Below are 19,678 nucleotides of genomic sequence, written 5' to 3'. Positions count from 1 at the left end.
CTGGAGAGCAGTGGTGCAATCATGGCTTATTGCAGCCTCAACCTCCCAGGGTCAAGTAATCCTTCCTCCTCAGCCTCACTAGTAGTTGGGCCTGCAGGCGCGAACCACCATGTCTGGCTAATGTTTTCTTTAAGATTTTTGTAGAGATGAGGTTTATTGCCCAAGCTGGTCTCAAACTCCTGGGCTCAAGCCATTGCATTCTCCCACCTTGGCCTCCTAAAGCTCTGAGATTACAGGTATGAGCCACCACACCCAGCCGGAACCTCTTTTAATGATACGTGAGAAAATCTTCCCACTTATCTTTGATTTCTACTCTATCACTAAACAAATCTGTTACGTATGCTAAAACTTACACTACAGATTATAAACCATATACTTGCTTACTATAGTGGAATCTTAACGTGTAAGTATCTAATCAATTCCCTAGACCCCCAACACCACCACCTTGTACACAACCTGGATGTTTATTTTAGTTAGAGCAAAGGAAGAGCTTAATTTCAATTCCTTCATAATTGAGAATTATTGAAATTCATCAGATAATATGCCTAAGGAAAACATTTTTACTATATTTTGGATGCTTTGATACTGTCTTCTTATTGATCATCTCTGCATTAGCTTCAATTTTCTACAGGGTCTGCCTGCCTGTGGTTTTGATGAAAACAACCCCACAGGAATAATAGCAGTGAGCTTTAGTCTGTTGTTCAGACTCATATTTTAAAAGTCTCTGCTGTATACACCGTAATTAAAAATAAAAAAGCTGTAAGAAGTCAGTCTTCCATGCAAACCCATCACTACATCAAGGAGAAAAGTGTCATCTCAGGCCTTCTGAATGTGTCAAGAGCATCATTTCTGGACTTTGGGAATAGCATTTAATCTATCATTGTTGCTTTAATGTTACTTTCAAAATACTCAAAACTGGGGACTGTCAGCCCACGGATGCTTACACATCATCCCTTCTTGAAGCAAATAAGTATGTGGTCTTAATGGAGATCAACAATTGTGGGTGTGGTTTGCAGGACAAGATGTATTTATGTAGAAATTACTTTTTAAAAAACTCTATGTAGGATTTGATGAAGATGAGGTATTTGTTGGAGAATGTCTGGACCCATGTCTAAAAGCATGGAGATATGTAATTACTATACATTATTTAATATAATACACTCAATGTCTATTCTTTGTCTTCTTGAGAAGACTTCGTTATCCTTTGATCATCTTATGACCATCCTTTAGTATAAAAGCTACAAGTTTTATTCCAGGACAGACCCTTATGGGAATGTTCTGATCGCATGCAACACTAAAGCATTGTTTCACACTCTTCTTGACAATTCTGGGTTTTTTTTTTTTTATTCTAGCATTTAATCTGAGTCTATCCTATACATGCTACTAAATACTTTTTATAAAATTAAATAATACAGTTAGAATAGAGGTCTTCGTGTGTTTCTGAACTTTTCTCCTATGCTTTTGTATAGAGCTACAGTGCTGATTTTAATTCCCCAACTCTTTTTGTTTGGTTGGGCTTTTTCATTATTTTTGTTTTATTTATTTGTTTATTTATTTATCTATTTTTGAGACCGAGTCTCACTCTGTCACCCAGGCTGGAGCACAATGGCAATATCTCAGCTCACTGCAGCCTCAACTTCCTGGGCTCAAGCAATCCTCCCACCTCAGCCTCCTGAGTTGCTGGGACTATAAACATGTGCCACCATGCCCATTTTTGTTGTTGTTGTTGTTGTTTTAAATCTTTGGTAGAGAGAAGGTCTCACTATGTTGCCCAGGCTGATCTTGAACTCCTGGGCTGAAGCCATCCTCCTGCCTTGGCATCCCAAAATGTTGGATGACAGATATGAGCCACTGTGCCCAGCCTTAATTTTCCAACTCTATCTAACCCTAGAGAGCTGAGTCTCCATAGTTGGGTAAATCGGTTTTCTTTGAAAATGTGCTTTTAATGTGCTTCTTCATCCCAAGTGATATCACATCCTATGAGGAGTGTATCAGAACGTTTTCCACATAGTACAGAATCACAGTCTCTAAAACAATCCCTGCATCTCTGTATTTGCATACTTTTCCAGAAAGAATATTGATTGGTGATAATGGGAATATGTTTTTGAAACTACTGTAGGCCTAGTGTGTTTAGATTAACTGTTATTGAATTGCATCTTGTATTTATTGATACAAAAAACAAGTGCTTGGCAAGGACATGTAGAAAGCCCGTTTCCCACTGAACAAGACTGTCATGCTGAGGTAGGAAATGCATTGGACATTTAAGAACAGACTTTTTTTTTAGCAATAGAAAGAATGGACATTTGAGAATAGTTAAAAAGAGGATAAGACAATGAGATCGCCCATGAAGGCAGGCATTATTTCATAGATCATAAGGGTTCATAGGAGGAAATATAGATTTGTAAAACGAAAGAGATTCACTGGCATTAAACTATGAGTTATCTCCATAGTCAAAAAATGAAATTTGTGTCTTCAAAGAAATAAAGATGGTCCTGTATATGTTTTAGGAAACAATTGTCAGTCAATAGAAGTTTCAAAGTGATTTAGGATCCTGAATATATTTGTGTGGGGAAGAAATTGAAATATTTGCTGCCGTAAAATGTAGTCACTAGAAAAAAAACAGGGAGGAAATTTCCTAAATCACACATTTTTATCATTGTCACTGAGAAGAATGAGGCCACTTTAATTCCTGGGAGAGTTGACCACTTCCTCGAAGAATCTTTTGCTTAACTTTTTTTTTTTTTTTTTTTTTTTTTTTGAGACCGAGTCTTGCTCTGTCTCCGAGGCTGGAGTGCAGTGGCGCAATCTCGGCTCACTGCAAACTCCACCTGCCAGGTTCAAGTGATTCTCCTGCCTCAGCCTCTCAAGTACCTGGGACTACAGGCGTGCATAGAAATGCGGTCTTGTCATGTTGGCCAGGCTGGTCTTGGACTCCTGACCTCATGTGATCCACCCACCTTAGCATCCCAAAGTGCTAGGATTACAGGTGTGAGCTACCATGCCCAGCTATGTTTAACATATTTTAAGAGGCTGCTTTGTGTTCAGAGAGCTCTTAGCAGAGGTTTCTGAGAAGGCAGTGAAATGAAGGATGTTCATGGAGTGCTGCAAGATAAATGACTATAGTTTGGTTGTAGAGGAGGGCTGGGGGATGAGAAGAAGCTGGAGACAGAGAGAGAGAGAGAGAGAGGAAGAAAAAGAAGAGGAAGGATAGAGAGAAAGGGGCCAAATCCATGGACAACAGGAGTAGTATTTGGGAAACACTGGCTGGGGGAGGCAGTTTGTGCAGCAAAAGTAATTGATTAATTGATGGAGTTAGCAGGATAGATATTTCTAACAGTATCAACATCTACTTTGGCCAGGTACTGTGGCTCATACCTGTAATCCCAGCACTTTGAGAGGCTGAGTTAGGAGCATCAATTGAGTCCAGGAGTTTGAGATCAGCCTGGACAACATAGTGAGATCCTGTGTCCAAAAAAAAAAAAAAGATGTATTTATTGGTTTCATTGCATTTTGATGTCACAACCTCACCCCATGCAAACATTCAGTAGAATATACACAAGGAAATGCATTGTATACAGTGTAGGAGTTTCCTAAGGCTGCCTTAGTACCAAAACCTGGGTACCCTAAAACCAAAGAAATGTATTCTCTCCCAGGTCTGGAGACCAGAAGTCTGAGATGAAGGTGTGGACAGGACCATGCTCCCTCTGGAGGCTCTGGAGGAAGCTCCTTCCTTCCTCTTCCTGCTCCTGTGAGCTCCAGGCATCTGTGAGCTTGTGGCCACATGACTCCAGTCTCTGTCTCCATCTCCACGTGGCCTTCTCTGTGTCTGTGTCTCCTCTTCTGTCTCTTAGAAGGACACATGTCACTGGATATAAGACCCATTCTAATCCACTATAACCTCATTTCAGTGATTACATCTGCAAAGACCCTTTTTCCAAACAGGGCCACATGCACAGGTTCTGGGGGTTAGGATTTGGACATATCTTTTGGAGTGCCGTAATTGAACCCACTCAAGTCCTTGGGGAAATTCAGTAGAAGGTCAGATGTTTCAGAGGTGAGGAGTTGGTGTGAGAATGAGAAGGAGAACAACTCAAAACAATGTGATCCCTTCCATGGATTGAAGTTTGGGTGTAAGTGTGGAGAGAACATGTGGCTTTACCTGTCATTTGGACAGAGGACAGAGCATAACGATACCAATAGATTTCTCAGGAACTTCAGATAGCATCACGGTTATACTGTTATGTGAGTGATATGATCTGGCTGTGTCCCTATCCAAATTTCATCATGAATTGTAACTCCCACAATTCCCTCATGTCATGGGAGGGACCTGGTAGGAGGTAATTGAATCATGGGGGCGGGTCTTTCCCGTGCTGTTCTCATGGTAGTGAGTGAGTCTCATGAGATCTGCTGGTTTTATAAAGGGGAGTTCCCCTGCACAAGCTCTCTCTTGCCTGCTGCCATGTAAGATGTTCCTTGCTCTTCCACCATGATTGTGAGGCCTCCCTAGCCATGTAGAACTGTGAGTCCATTAAACCTATTTCCTTTATAAATTGCCCAGTCTAGGGTATGTCTTCATTAGCAGCATGAGAGCAGACTAATACAGTGAGTTTCAAGTTCCTATGTCTTTTACTTTTATTTACAAAGCATGGATTTTGGCACGAAATTTTGCTTTGCAGAATGTGTTATTTACAAACTAATGTTTTTAGAGGGATGCCTGTGTACTAAAGGGAAAAAAAAGTTAATGACGACCTTACGAAGTGAAGCAGACATGAAAAATAGTACGAGATGAAAACATACAATAGTAAAGAGGATATATTTGAGGTTAGGAAGCCTGTTAGAAAAGAAAAAGAACATGTAGGGAACAGGGTAGTCATACCTGCTCAGGTTGGCTTCTGAATTTCTACATTGTGTTTCTCCCTGGCCATTATCTTTCAGTGCTCTTTAATTAATGTTAAATTGTTCCCAAAAGAATATGGTTAAGCAAGCTCAAAGAATGCTGGGAACATCATTGGCTGGCCTCCATGTATCTGCAAAGAGATCAGCTGGTGAATGAAAACACTCACTACCTAGAATCCTGGTACTTTGAGAGGCCAAGATGAGCAAACCGCTTGAGCCCAGGAGTTCAAGACCAACCTGGGCAACATACCAAGACCCTGTCTCTACAAAAAACACAGAAAGTAGCCAGGCATGGTGGCGCATGCCTTTGGTCCCAGTGACTCAGGGGGCTGAGGCAGGAGGATCACTTAAGCCCAGAGGCAGTGGTTGCAGTGAACCGAGATCACGCCACTGCACTCCAGCCTAGGTGGCAGAGCAAGAATGAAAAGAAAAGAAAAGAAAAGAAAAGAAAAAAGAAAAGGAGAAAAGAAAAGAAGAAAGAATGCTCACTGTCCTGGCTCAAAGATCTAGAAGGTGATAAAATAAAAAGCATTCCTTTAAAAAAAAAAAAAAAAAGCAAAAATTATCCATTTTTGAATAAGTTAAAGAAGAATAGTGTTTTATAAGACAACAAGTGCTTCCAGCTACAATAGGATAACCTACTGACTTTCTTGCTGTGATCCATATTAATAGATGGAGGTGTTGTCATAGATGGAGATGATGTCTCTGTCTCCACCTCAGAACTTTTCTTGAGCCTCCTTCACCATAACCTGCTTATTCTGTGGTTCCCTGAATGTTGACACAGGCAGACTGCCAAAGGTTTATTGATCATTCACTTCCAACAAGCCACATGGGAAGACTGCACATCTCGCAGATATTCTGTGGTCACCACCGTGGGATTTAGTGTTTCTTGAGAGGGAAAAGCTATGGGGAAATCGATCCTTCAGCAGCAGAGGATGCTTATTACTTCCAAACCACCCTCAGCCTCTGATGCCCTCGTAGGAGAATTAATTTGGCAACATCTTCACTTGGGGGGACGCCATATCTGTCATTCATATCCAACATGATTGTTGTTTCATTTATTCATTCATTCATTTTAGCTATCTGATATAGAATTTTGTTTCTTTTCTCTTTTTCTTAAAGCTTTATCTATCTATCTTCTATCTACTTATCTATCATCTATGTTCCATCTAGCTGCTATTATCTATTAATCATCTATTGCCTATTTATCCATCTATCTGTGTAGCTATTTGTCTATCATTAATCACCTATCATCTATTTTCTATCATCTATATATCTATTTATAATCTATCTTCTACCTATCATCTATCAATCATCTATCATCTATTTATATATTCATTATCTATCTTCTATCTATTCATCATTTATCATCTATCAATCATCTGGCTATTTACTTGTCATCTATGTATGTATTTATCCATAATCTAACTATTTACTATCTATGCATCAAATATTTTCTATCTATATGTCTGTCTATTATCTATTATGTATCTATCAATTATCTATCATCTATTCATTAATCATCTATTTTCTATCTTCTATCATCTATTTATTAATCATCTATCATCTATCTATATATGAACTGTTTAACTTCCATCTATCTGTGAATTATCTATTTATGATCTATCTGTCATCTGTTTATCTATCTGTGAATTATCCATTTATCCATCATCTATAAATTCAGCATATTCATCTCTATATCTACTTCACCTTTTCTCTCTTACTGAGTTACATGGGACCATACTTTCTTCCTTATGATCTTCCACTTTCTTGCTTCCTCTTTCCCTACCCCAGGTCCCTGTTCCCTAATATAAAGATGTTTATTAATGCCAATAATTGTCCACATTTCTCAAATTAATAATCAAGGTATATTTTTATAATGTGTAGAGATGAAGAAAGAAAAGAGACAATAAAACAAGAGGATAAAGTAAAAAAGAGAAATAAATGTTAGGGAGGTGGGGAAGAAAAAGAAGAGAAACATACAACCTTTGAACCACGGTGGGATTGCTTTCTTTTCTTGTTATTTTGCTATTTATTTGCTTAACTATCAGTCTCCATGATGATTTGTATCTTATATGAACCTCCAGGACTAGCAAGGGTGGCTTCTGGCATTGTCCCTGTGCTTTATGAAACAGGACATACAAAAGAAGCTTGAACCATGTTTTGTTTTGTTTTGTTTTGTTTTCAAACAGTGTAGATCTTGTAGATTTTAATTTTTCTAGTTTTCTTTTTTAACTTTTAAAAAATATAATTTTAACTGCTATTTTAGGTTGAGAAGGTGCACGTGAAGGCTTGTTGCATGGGTATATGATATGACGTGAGGTTTGTGATATGAATGATACTGTCAAACAGGTAGTGAGTATACCAATAGGTAGATTTGCAGCCCTTGCCCCTCTCCCTCTCTCTGCACTCTAGTAGTCCCCAGTGTCTATTATTCCCATCTTTATGTTCATGTGTACTGAATATTTAGCTCCCACCTATAAGTGAGAACACATGGTATTTGATTTTTCTGTTCCTGCATTAATTCGCTTAGGATCATGGCCTCCAGCTGCGTCCATATTGCTGCAAAGGACAGGATTTCTTTCTTTTTTTATGGTAGTATTCCAGGTCGAACCACAACTTTCAATGCAAATTGGAGATGTTTGTAAACCTGGAAATGCAATGTATGGTGAGGTGAGGTGGCATTTTAATGATTTACGCTTATTTTTGCTCCAAGTATGGTTTGTTATCTTATGTCCATAACCCCAATAACCCTGATGACTTTCTTTCTTCTCAAATTCCATGCATCCTATTGCACGCACATAATGGTTTAGACCAACACACACTTTTTTCTTCTTTAGCTTAGAGTTCTGTAGGTTGGAAATCCAGCTCCACGTGGCTGAGTTCTTTGTTCACCGTCTTGCCCTCAATAAGCCTGGGTTGGGCTCTTAACTGCAGGCTCTCAGAAGAATGTTCATTTGGGTTGTTGGCAGAATTCAGTTTTGTATGGTTGTAGAACATTCTTCTTTTCCTTAGCAGCTATCAGCCAAGGAATGCTTATGGAAACCAATCACATTCCTTGGCATGAGGTCCCTTCAAAGCCAAAGATAGCAGATCAGATCCTTCTCAACCTGTGGATTTCTCCAACTTGCTCATCTTCCACCAGCTAGAGAAACACTCTGCTTTTTTAGGGCTCGTGTGATTAGGTCATGCCCACCAGGATAATATATCTATCTTCATTAATTTTCATTTAAATATGTCTTACATCTGAAATGTACTCACACAGCACGAATGTGGGTATGGGTTAATTTACTTCTAAGTGGGCAATGAATTTTTTTTTTTTTTTTTTTTGGTAAATATTTTAGGCTTTGCAGACCACATGGGCTTTCTCATTACAGTGACAAAGGAGGCACAGCGAGTACACACACAAGTGGGCATGTTCCAATAAAACTTTACTTACAAAAACACATGGAGGGCCAGATTTAGCCCTTCAGCTGCGCTTTGCTGCCCATTGTTCTAGATAGAGAGGTATATTAGCCAAGCCTATCTATCAAATTGGCTGTCCTTTTAACAGTCCATCAAAAGGCTAAATTTTTCATACGTGTTAAATAAACTCATATGTATTTATAACCTCTGCAGCCCATCATATTTGATAAATTTTCCACTGTGTTCCAACCCTATTGCTGAAAATAACTAGAAAATCTGCCCAGGATATATAAAGAATACTCAGTATTAAGGGAGCAGAGAGCTGGTAGAAGATTGGTCCTGAGAGATCAGCATAATACAGAAAAAGGAAACAGAGATGAGAGAAGCATCCATTCTGAGTTACATGGTCCATCCGTAAACAGATTTGCACCTATCTATTAAGATAGGAAGAAGCCCAGTCACAGTGACTCACACCTGTAATCACAGCACTTTGGGAGGCTGAGGTAGAAGGATCACTTGAGCCCAGGAGTTGGAGATCAGTTTGGGCAGCATAGCAAGACCTCATCTCAAAAAATAATTTAAAAAATTTTTTTCCTAAAATAAAATAAAATAAATAACATAGTGAGAAGATGGAGAGAAAACACCGTATAATTTGGAGAGAAAAGCAGTATAATTTTTCTGAAGTAAAATAATAAGGTAGAAGGGGGAAAAATTTGAGATCAAAGTTCAGGAATGTGGACATGATAACAGCATGTGGATAACATGAGGCTCTTGGTAAAGCCTGGATGTTAAGAGTAGGGGAAAGTTAGCAATAGAAAAGCTTTCAGAAATGCTGCAGTATAGGCACTAAGTGGCTCCATTCCTATTTGAATTCAGGAAATATTCTCTCACCCTGATTGCTTGACAGAAAAATAAGTCCCATCTGGAAGAATAAGATATTATACAAAAAAAGAAATTAAAAAAAAACCATAGAAGTATATTATATAAAATGTCCAGAATTCACTCAAAGTTATCAAGTATATTAAGAAAATAAAAGGCAAGGAAAAGTAAAACATACAGGCAATATAAATAGCTCTATGTGAGATCAAAATATTGATTGTTAAATTCAACTTTTAAATAACTATGATTAATATATTAAGAAATTAGAAGACCAAATGAAACATTCCGGTAGGTAACTAAACATTTTTAAAAAGAATTAAGTGAAAGTTCTACAGCTGAAAAACTCACAATCTGAAATAGAAGAACTAAATAGGCTTAACAACAGTGTAGATTCTGTTGAAGAGATGATTAGTGACTTGGATGATTGATTGAAAGAAAATACCCAGAAAGAAAGATGGCACGTGAAAACAAAGGGAGGAAAATACAGAAGAAAGAGCCTAAGAAACTTATGAAACTAGGTAAACACTGCCAAAATGCATGTAATTGGAGAGTATTTGAAAGGGAAATAGAAGAGAGTCAATGACAAACAGTTAATACAAGTTGCCAAAGGATTTTACAAAACTGACAAAAGCATCAAATAGAAAATCAAGCAGAATTACAAAGCCCAAACAAGAAACAAAGTAAACATCATAACACATATCAGAATGACAAACCAAAGACACAGAAAAACATTTCAAAGCAGCCATTGGCGAGGAAAAGCACATGACTTTCATAGAAGGAACAAGACAGGTAGAAATAATGAAATGCTGGAAAAAAAAAAAAAAAAGAACTGCATCAAAGTGTCATAAAAATAAGACGCCATCCCAGAAATTAATGGCCAATGAATATGCCTTTGAGAACGTTAGCCAAGTATATACATTTTCCAAAAAAAACGAAACCTACAAATTTACCAGCAGACCAGATCTAAGGGAAATACTCAATTTTTTTAAACCACTGGAAAGTGGTGCCAGATTGAGGCACAGAAATGGTTGAAAATGTCAGCACAGTTGAATGCATGAGCAATATGGGTTTTATGAAACCATATTAATAATGTCTTACTTATGTATATGTGTGTAAAGGAAGTTAAAACAGTAAAAGAAGATGAGAGATAAATTATAATACAGTATCCTTATGTTAATTGCATTTTCTGGAAAACAATGTGGTAAACATGCTAATTTTTGTTAGACTTGTAGAAGGCATTGGTTCATTGTGTATCTTCCAGAGTAACTACAAAATGTAATGTGAACAAAATTTTAAAAAAGTAAAAATGATTTAAGAAATACAAAAATGCATAATAATAAATTATTTAATTTCTTCAGAAAGTGTAAATGTGCCCTTATATCATAAATACAAGTTGTTCAAAGAGTACAATTAAAGGGAATTCTCATACTGAGTAAAAATAAAATCCGACAATATGCTGCTTCCATGACACAAACACAAAGTACAAAAATAGGTAAAGATTAAAATTATAAGTACAGAAAAATGTATACTAACTAAACACTAACCATTAAAAAGCATATGTAGCAATACTAGTATCAGTCAAAGTAAAACACAAGGCAAAACAATTACTAAAATTAAGGAGTGCTACTTCAAATTTAACAGGAAGCCATAAAATTATAAATCCATTGGTGACTCAGAAGAGAGGTTCAAAGTCTGTAAATCAAAACATCACATATCATAGATGAGAAATAGACACGTTCATGATGGTCAACTATTTTAACACATCGATTACAGTGCCTGATTGAACAAGAAGGCAAATAATTAGAAATGATCAACAAGAATTGAAAACACAAGTTACTTAATTGGCATATGTAGGGCAATGCAGCCAGTGACCACATAATTCTTATTTGCATCGAATGCACAAGGGACGTGCATCAACATTGACCATATGTTGCACTGTAAAACAAATGTTGACACATTTTATAGGAATGAAAATATCAAAGCAATGTACTCTCATCACAATGGAATTAGCAGCAATTCAAGGGCACAAATACAACTAGAAAAACCCAAATGTTTGTAAATTAAATGACACATAATCAACCCAGGAGATAAAGAAGATAAACATGGGTGATTAGAAAATATTTTAAATTTAATGATAATTAAAATGTGACATATGAAACCCTGTGAATGCATCCATATTTAGGCTTGAAAAGAAATATGCAGCTGTCTCAGTTTGTTTGGGCTGTTGTAACAAAGCACTATAAACTGAGTGGCTTATAATAAATCACAGAAATTTATAACTCATATTTCTGGACCCTGGAAAGTTCAAGATCAATGTACCAGCAGATTCAGTGCCTGGTGAGGATTCACTTCCTAACTTATACAAGGTACCTTCTCGCTGTGTCCTCACATATTGGAAGAGGCAAGGGAGCTCACTTCGCTAATTCCCTTCATTAGGGCTCCACCCTTATGACCTAGTCACCTTCCAAAGGCCCTACCTCCTAATGCTGTCATATTGAGTATTAGGTTCTAACATGAATTTTAGGGGGATATCAATATTCAGACCATAGCAACAGCCTTCATTGCCTATAATGGTTAATTAATGCTGAATATTTATTACTATAAATCACTGTTGATAAATAAGAATTAATTAATGCTGAAAATTGATGCTGTATCTATCTGAGCCAGCTAGAAAAAAATTCAACAACTTGAATGCAAAGATATTAGAAGAAGGTAAATTAAAGTAAGAGAAAATATTAACAAAACTTTTTTTTTTTTTTTTTTTTTTTGAGACAGAGTCTTGCTCTGTGGCCCAGGCTGGAGTGCAGTGGCCCAGGCTGGAGTGCAGTGGCCAGATCTCAGCTCACTGCAAGCTCCGCCTCCCGGGTTCACGCCATTCTCCTGCCTCAGCCTCCTGAGTAGCTGGGACTACAGGCGCCTGCCACCTCGCCCGGCTAGTTTTTTGTATTTTTTAGTAGAGACGGGGTTTCACCGTGTCAGTCAGGATGGTCTCGATCTCCTGACCTCGTGATCCGCCCGTCTCGGCCTCCCAAAGTGCTGGGATTACAGGCTTGAGCCACTGCGCCTGGCCCAAAATTTTTAAAAAAGAAATCACTTCCAAAATTGTGAAGGCCTCTGAAAATCCTCCTCTCCTTAAAAGCAATGAGAAAAATTTGGAAATATTGTCAAAATAAAAATGTTCAGAATGCTAATAATTACCCAAAAGCTTTCAACAGTCAGAGGCTGATTGATTTAAAAAGGATAGTTGAATTTTGGTAAGGGCAGAAGGTTTGTGGTGTTTTAACATGGTCTATTCTTCTTGTCTTCTCCCCAATTTCATGGTAGCCTTGTACTCCAGCCTTGAAGGCAGTATAGCTGTGAAAACTAACAGCCTAATAGCCACTGAAGGGGGCAGAACGAGAATGAAGCTCCTCCAAAAGCTCCATGTAGAGAAAACTTTGTGCATTTGACCTGGTAGCTCCCCGGAAAAGCTCCATTTATGGAATTTGTTTTTATTTGACTTGACAAAGAGGTTGCACAATGGGAAAAGACGTTTCCCCACTTTACCTATCAATAGCAGCATACACATTCTTCTCAAGTGTCCATGCAACTTATTCTTAGGTAGACCATGGGTTAGGTCATACAACAAGACTAAGTGAAGTTAACGGGATTGAAATTGTACAAAGTATGTCTCTGACCCTAGAGGAAATAAATTACAAATTAAAAGCAGAGAGAAATTTGGAAAATTTGCAAATATGTGGAAATTAAACAGCACACTTATAAATAACCAATGGGTCAAATATGGAATTAGGAAAGCCTTTAGACAATGATATGAGACCAATGAAAATAAAAGCATGCCATGCCAAAATGAACAGGACTTTATACATTATATAAAGGTAAAGTAGTGCTTGAAGGTCAATTTATAGCTGTAAATGTCTACATGTAAAATTAAGAATATCTCAAAGTAGTTATCTAAACATTCACCTTTAGATCATAGATTAAGAACAGCAAATTAAACCAAATGTAAGCAAGAGGGAAGAAATAATTATTATTGGATTGGAAATAAATAAAATAGAGAATAGAAAAACAGTAAAGAAACTTAATGAAATCAAAGGTCAATTATTTGAAAGATAAAGATAAACAAAATTGCCAATTCTTTAACTTGGCACAATGTTTTTTAACTTGGCACATGAACTTTATATACATAAAATATTTTTTTATATATATAATATAAATGTGATGTGTTTATATTTTGTGTATATCAATGTGATCTGTTTATACTGATTTATATATTATATACATTTATAACATATCTGTCCAATTTCCAAATTCGAGTGGGAGTTAGATCAAGATTAAAGTGTGATTTGAAATTTGGCCAAGCTACAAAAAATGTAAATGTAAATGTAAATAAAGAAGAAACAATGGCCCAGCATAAAAACAATGTGCACAGAGTAAGATAAAAGATGAAAACATTCAGGTACTGTATTAAATGTCTGTTAATAAATATGGAGAAAATCAATTTTCCTATCAAACTAAAGACTGCCAGATAAGGTTATGCAGATAAAATCAGGTTGGGCTTAGTGACTCATGGCTGTAATCCCAGCACTTTGGGAAGCTAGGGTGGAAAGATCACTTGAGTTCAGGAGTTTGAGACCAGCCTGAGCAACAGGGTGAGACCCTATCTTTCCCAGAAAAAACAAAAAACAAAAAACAATTAGCTAGGCATGGAGGTACACACTTGTGAGCCCTCTTACTTGGGAGGCTGAGGTGATAGCATTGCCTAAACCCAGGAGGTCAAGGCTCCAATAAGCCATGATCGTGCCACTGCACTCCAGCCTGGGTGACAGAGTGAAACCCTGTCTCAAAAATAAATAAATAAGTAAATAAAGATCAAATGTATTTGCAATGCTTTTGAAATGATACACAGTAAAACAATTAAAAAGGAAAACAATAAACTAAGACACAAGATAACACCCACATGGAAATGTAAATTTTAAGGAAAGGATTGATTGGTCGTGTTAGCAGCAGCTGGAGCAGAATTGAGGTTCTTCACTGAGATTGGGAGGATACATGCTGGGACCCCCAGCCTTGAACAAACACTGATGGGTGCATGCAATAAAAGAGCCTCTGCTCTTTTCTGGCTTTGAACATTGTGTGTATATTATGGGATACCCAGAGCCACTACAGCCACTTTGAGGACAAAACAATTGCAATAAGAAAAAGAAGAGTTGAAAAATAAAAAAAAGGCAAAGAAAGAAACTGACTAAGACCCCTGGAATTGTTGAGCTGCTGAATTAACAGATCTTGGAAATGTTTTCTGACCTCTTTCTTATTACCTGAGAAATATAAGCCCTTACTGTTCAAGCTACTTTTATTTAGTTATCTTTTTAATTATTAAACTTGAAAGCATCCTAAGTGCTATATTGTGTTTTGGGGAAAAAGGTATAAATCATAAATATATCTATATTATATATACACATATATGATATATATATTTATGTATCTATATGTCATATATAGATATGTATTTATTTACCTATATATCACATATATCAAATGTATATGATATATGTTTGTGTACAAAGCCACATATCAAATTAATACAACCAAAATTGCATTGAAATTTGAGGAGAAAATGATGGAAGCACCTTTTTGGAGGTTCCACTAGTATAATAAGAGAAGGCATTGGAATAATTAGAAGAGTAAGAAAAAATATGTTTATTCTTACCTAATGAACATTAATAAGTGAGTGTGGCTAATACATAAGTTTTCCAACGTGGTTGGATACAAGGGATGTGTATAAAAAGTCACTTTTCAGTTATTTTTAAAATAGCATATGAGAACCAGAAATGCAATAGTAAATTAAAATGGTATCACAGATGTTATTAAACCTGTAGACATATTTACCAAGAAAAGAGTAACAAAAATCTTACTGAAAGTCAAATTTTGGGGTGGGCGTGGCGGCTGACATTTGTATTCCCTGAACTTTGGGAGGCTGAGGAGGGAAGATCACTTGAGTCCCGGAGTTTGAGACCAACCTGGGGAACACGGAAAAACCAGGTCTCCACAAAAATGAAAATATTAGCCAGGTGTGGTGGCTTGTGCCTGTGGTCCCAGCTCCTTGGGAGTCTGAGGTGAGAGGATCACTTGAGCCTGGGAGATGGAGGCTGCAGTGATCCAAGATCATGCCACTATACACCAGCTTGAATGATTGAATGAGACCCTGTCTCGCAAAAAGGAAAGAAGTAAAATTTGTAGAATATGTACATTTGTGTATTTTTTGAAAAAACATTTTATCTGACTCGAAGGAAATGGAATGGTTAAACAAAATGGCATCTTCACAACATTTTATTCAGCCATTAAATCAAAGAAAAAGATTTACATACTCAACAACTTGGGTGAATGCCATGTGTGCTAAGTCAATAAAAGCCCATTCAAAAGATCTTATACTGTATTACTCCACTTATAGTGACAAAATTGTAGCAATAATTGTAATAATTAGCATTGCCAAGGGTTATTGATAGTGGAGAGGAGGTTGTATTAATCTGTTCTCACGCCGCTAATGAAGACATACCCAAGACTGGGTAATTTATAAAGCAAAAGAGGTTTAATGGACTCACAGTTCCACATGGCTAGGAAGACCTCACAATCATGGCAGAAGGCAAAAAGAGGAGCAAAGCCACCTCTTACAGGGTGGCAGGCAAGAGACCATGTGCAGGGAAACTGCCCTTTATAAAACCAGCAGATCTCATGAAACTTATTTACTATAACCAGAACAGCACGGGAAAAACCCACTCCCATGATTCAATTACCTCCCACTAGGTCCCTCCCACACCACGTGGAGATTATGGGAGCTATAATTCAAGATGAGATTGAGGTGGGGACACAGCCAAACCATGTCAGAGGTGAACCAGTTTCATTAGAAAAGGGGATTTTTATGGTGATGAAATAGTTCTGTATCTTTTCAGTGGTGGTTCCTCCAAAGTAGAAATGAGAAAAATTACATCATAAAACTATACGTACTTTGGAGCCATATTAATTTCTTTGACATTGTAGTACAGGTAAATAAAGTACTGCCATTAGGAAAACCTGGTTGAAGGGTATACAGGATCTCTGTACTATCTTCACAAATTCCTATGAATCTCTGATTATACCAAAATTAGTTTTAAAAATACGACATCAGTGAATGTCAGGTTTAACCTGTCTTTACAGAGATTAAACTTAATACCTTAAACGGTATGCTTTCATGTCACTTCTGATTCTTCTTCTGAATAGTTTAAACCTAATGGTATGCTGTCTTACTTTAGAAGTGAATATTTCAGTGTTCTATATTTCACATATTTGCTTACTTTCTCCTTTGGGTATTTTTAAATGCTTACAATAATTTGACACCATGATTCACAGTTTACTCTTGCTTGAGAAAGAAAATTCCAGATTGGAAATAGCTCACAAATGCATTAACAGTATTGTTTATTATCACCTGCAATGCCTAAGCAAACTTTCAAGATCTCACTCTTCTTATTTTCTTTCTCTCTCAGTTCAATTAGCTTTTGATTTGCTATTTTGTTTCCTGTTCTTCAGGGTAACTTTCTTTTTATTCTTCCTATTTAACGCAATTTTTCATTTCTTTTATGTTTGTTCTGCCTTCAATAACAGAGAAATATTATATAACTGCGTTTGCCCAAACTATTTTTTTTCTAGTTGTTTCCCTGACTTAATAGCTCAGTATGACTCAGCATTCTAGAAATTAAAATAGAGGAAAATTCTAAATACACAATCATCTTAGCTTTTGTATGTTCATCACAGCAACATGTAACAAAAAGAAACAGATTTCTTTAGAGTAGAAACATTCAGAGAATCGAGCTTTATTTTTCTTTTTTTGAGACAGGGTCTCACTCTGTCACCCAGGCTTGAGTGCAGTAGTGCAGTCACAGCACACTGCAGCCTTAACCTACTGGGCTCAAGCAATCTTCCCACTTTAACCTTTGGACTAGCTGGAACCACAGATGTGTGCCACCACGTCTGGCTAATTTTTTTTCTTTTATATTTTGTAGAGACTGAGTCTCCCTATGTTGTCTGGGCTGGTCTCAGACTGTTGGGCTTGAGCCATCCTCTCGCTTCAGCCTCCCAAAGTGCCAGGATTACAGGCATAAGCCACCTCACCCAGCCAGAATCTAGCTTTCTTGCACCTCTTAGAAGTGGCATAAATGTAATGGAAACAGAGACTTATTAAATTTTCATTTAATGTTTTAGAAGAAACATCAGTTTAAAGCGCTCTAAAATATCTCCTTTTGTAGACAACATAAAAAAAAAACCCTTCAAAACATGAAATAAAAATACTTGAGACTTCATTGCTGATGAATTATTGTATGCAATTAAGCCCTGCAATAAAATTCAGTTTAGAACACTAATAACCCTAGTCAGAATTTAATTGGGAGGCTAACAAAAACCTAGATTATTGTTGCTCTTCAAAATATGTGAGCTCAAAGATGGTACTTTTGTTACAATTTAAATGCTCTGTGGCTTCTATATTTTTAAGAGCAGAAAAATAAAGGGGCAAACATTTTTACATATACAAAATAAAATAGTGAATCGGAAGCTGGCAAATTTTGCTTCTCCAAAAGAAACATGTATTCATGGAAAGTAGAGACTTTTTCTAATATTTATACATGCAATATTAAGCAATTCTTTACCAAGCAGGCATAATACACAAAAACAAATTATACTGCTAGGCAGAATGTGTAGCTTTCTTACATTTATTAAGAAAACACATTTTCAAGCCATCATTTGGCATTATATTAACGTGCACTTTTGCATAGTTTGTGTGGCAAAATAGTGAAGATTTTCAGAAGGATATGTGTGTATGGAACCAATAGATAAACATATATGTGTTCAACTTTTCTGTTAAAAATAGCATTGCATCTCCAACACAATAAAGAATAACAATTTGCTCCCTCCTGAAATCTACTCTCAGTGGGCTACAGATGCCAGGTCACCAGACATTGCTCATGCTCTTAACCAAGGGGGAGAATCCTCTAACCTGGGGCTCCCCAACCCCCAGGCCACGGTACCAGTTTCTATAGCAGAGGCAATAAGAATTTGTCAAGAAGAGATCTAGTGTTAAAAAAATGTAATGAGAGTAATTATATATTACATTAAGTAAATATTACATTAGGTACCAGTTACCTCTACCAAGTTAGAGGTACCAGTCCGTGGTGTGTTAGGAACCAGGCCACATGGCCGAAGGTGAATGGCGAGTGAGCAAACAAAACTTCATCTGTATTTACAGCTGCTCCCCATGGCCCACATTACCACCTGAGCTCCGCCTCCTGGCAGATCAGTGGCGGCAATAGATTATCATAAGAGTGTGAACTCTATTGTGAACTGTGCATGCGAGGAATGTAGGTTGTGTGCTCCTTATGAGAATCTAATTCCTGATGATCTATCACTGTCTCCTGTCACCCCCAGATAGGACCGTCTGATTGCAGGAAAACGTGCTCAAGGATCCCACTGATTTTACATTATGATGAGCTGTAGAATAATTTCGTTATATATTGCAATGTAACAATGGTGGAGATAAAGTGCACAATGTATGTAATGCTCTTGAATCATCTTGAAACCATCCCCCTGCCTCTGGTTCGTGGAAAAATTGTTTTCCACGAAACTGGTCCCTGGTACCAAAAAGGTTTGGGACTGCTGCTCTAACCCCTCCGTCTCTAGGAAGAGGCCTGTCCTAATGGTTGCTTGGACCTGAAGCCATTGAGGACAAGGAGTACTTGAACGAAGCTTTCCTCCAATTGCCTTAGTGAGACTCAAGACAAAATTTGAGAAGCCCAGAAGTACAAAGTGGAGTCCAGTTCACTGCAAAAGAGGCAGCTTCTCAAAAAATTTTTCCTTTCCTCTCTGAGTTAGTGTGCTATTGCTCCCTAGTACTTAAAAGACTGTAAATGAAAAATAAAATCCTAAGCTCCTCAACTAACTGAAAAAACCCCCTCTGGGCCAAAGGAACCCCAGAGAAACCTGAAAAACTGGATTCCCAGCCATGACAGGAAGAGAGGTCAGAGATACATCCTTCCCTCCTGCCATTTGGAGTCTAGGCACAACTGACCAGCATTCTCATTAAAGTACGGATCAAAATACTGACAAAACAGCCCCCTGGGATGGGAAATTACCAAATTCCAACCTGACTCTGGTATAGCATCGCATGACAGATAGCAGACCTGGAAGGAAATCAAAATATCTCACCCCAACATAGATTTCTTTGTCATGTTTTGAAATGGCCCTGCAAAACCATCTTTCCTGGCAGAAATTGGCATCTGTGGAGAATCTCCATTAATACAGCCAGGACTTTGCTGTATCTAGGAAAGATTAACTGTAAGTCTGACACCTTGAAAGGTCTGAAAAGAGACATTTACCATCTGTTCTCCCTGAAGCCTGCTACCTAGAGGTGTCATCTACATGATAAGTACCTTGGCTTCCACAACTCCTCACCCTTTATCTTAGCATTTATTTCTACTGA

Source organism: Papio anubis, chromosome X (assembly GCF_008728515.1).
Source record: "Papio anubis isolate 15944 chromosome X, Panubis1.0, whole genome shotgun sequence".
NCBI classification, from domain to species: domain Eukaryota; kingdom Metazoa; phylum Chordata; class Mammalia; order Primates; family Cercopithecidae; genus Papio; species Papio anubis.
This window is presented reverse-complemented; position numbering follows the sequence as displayed.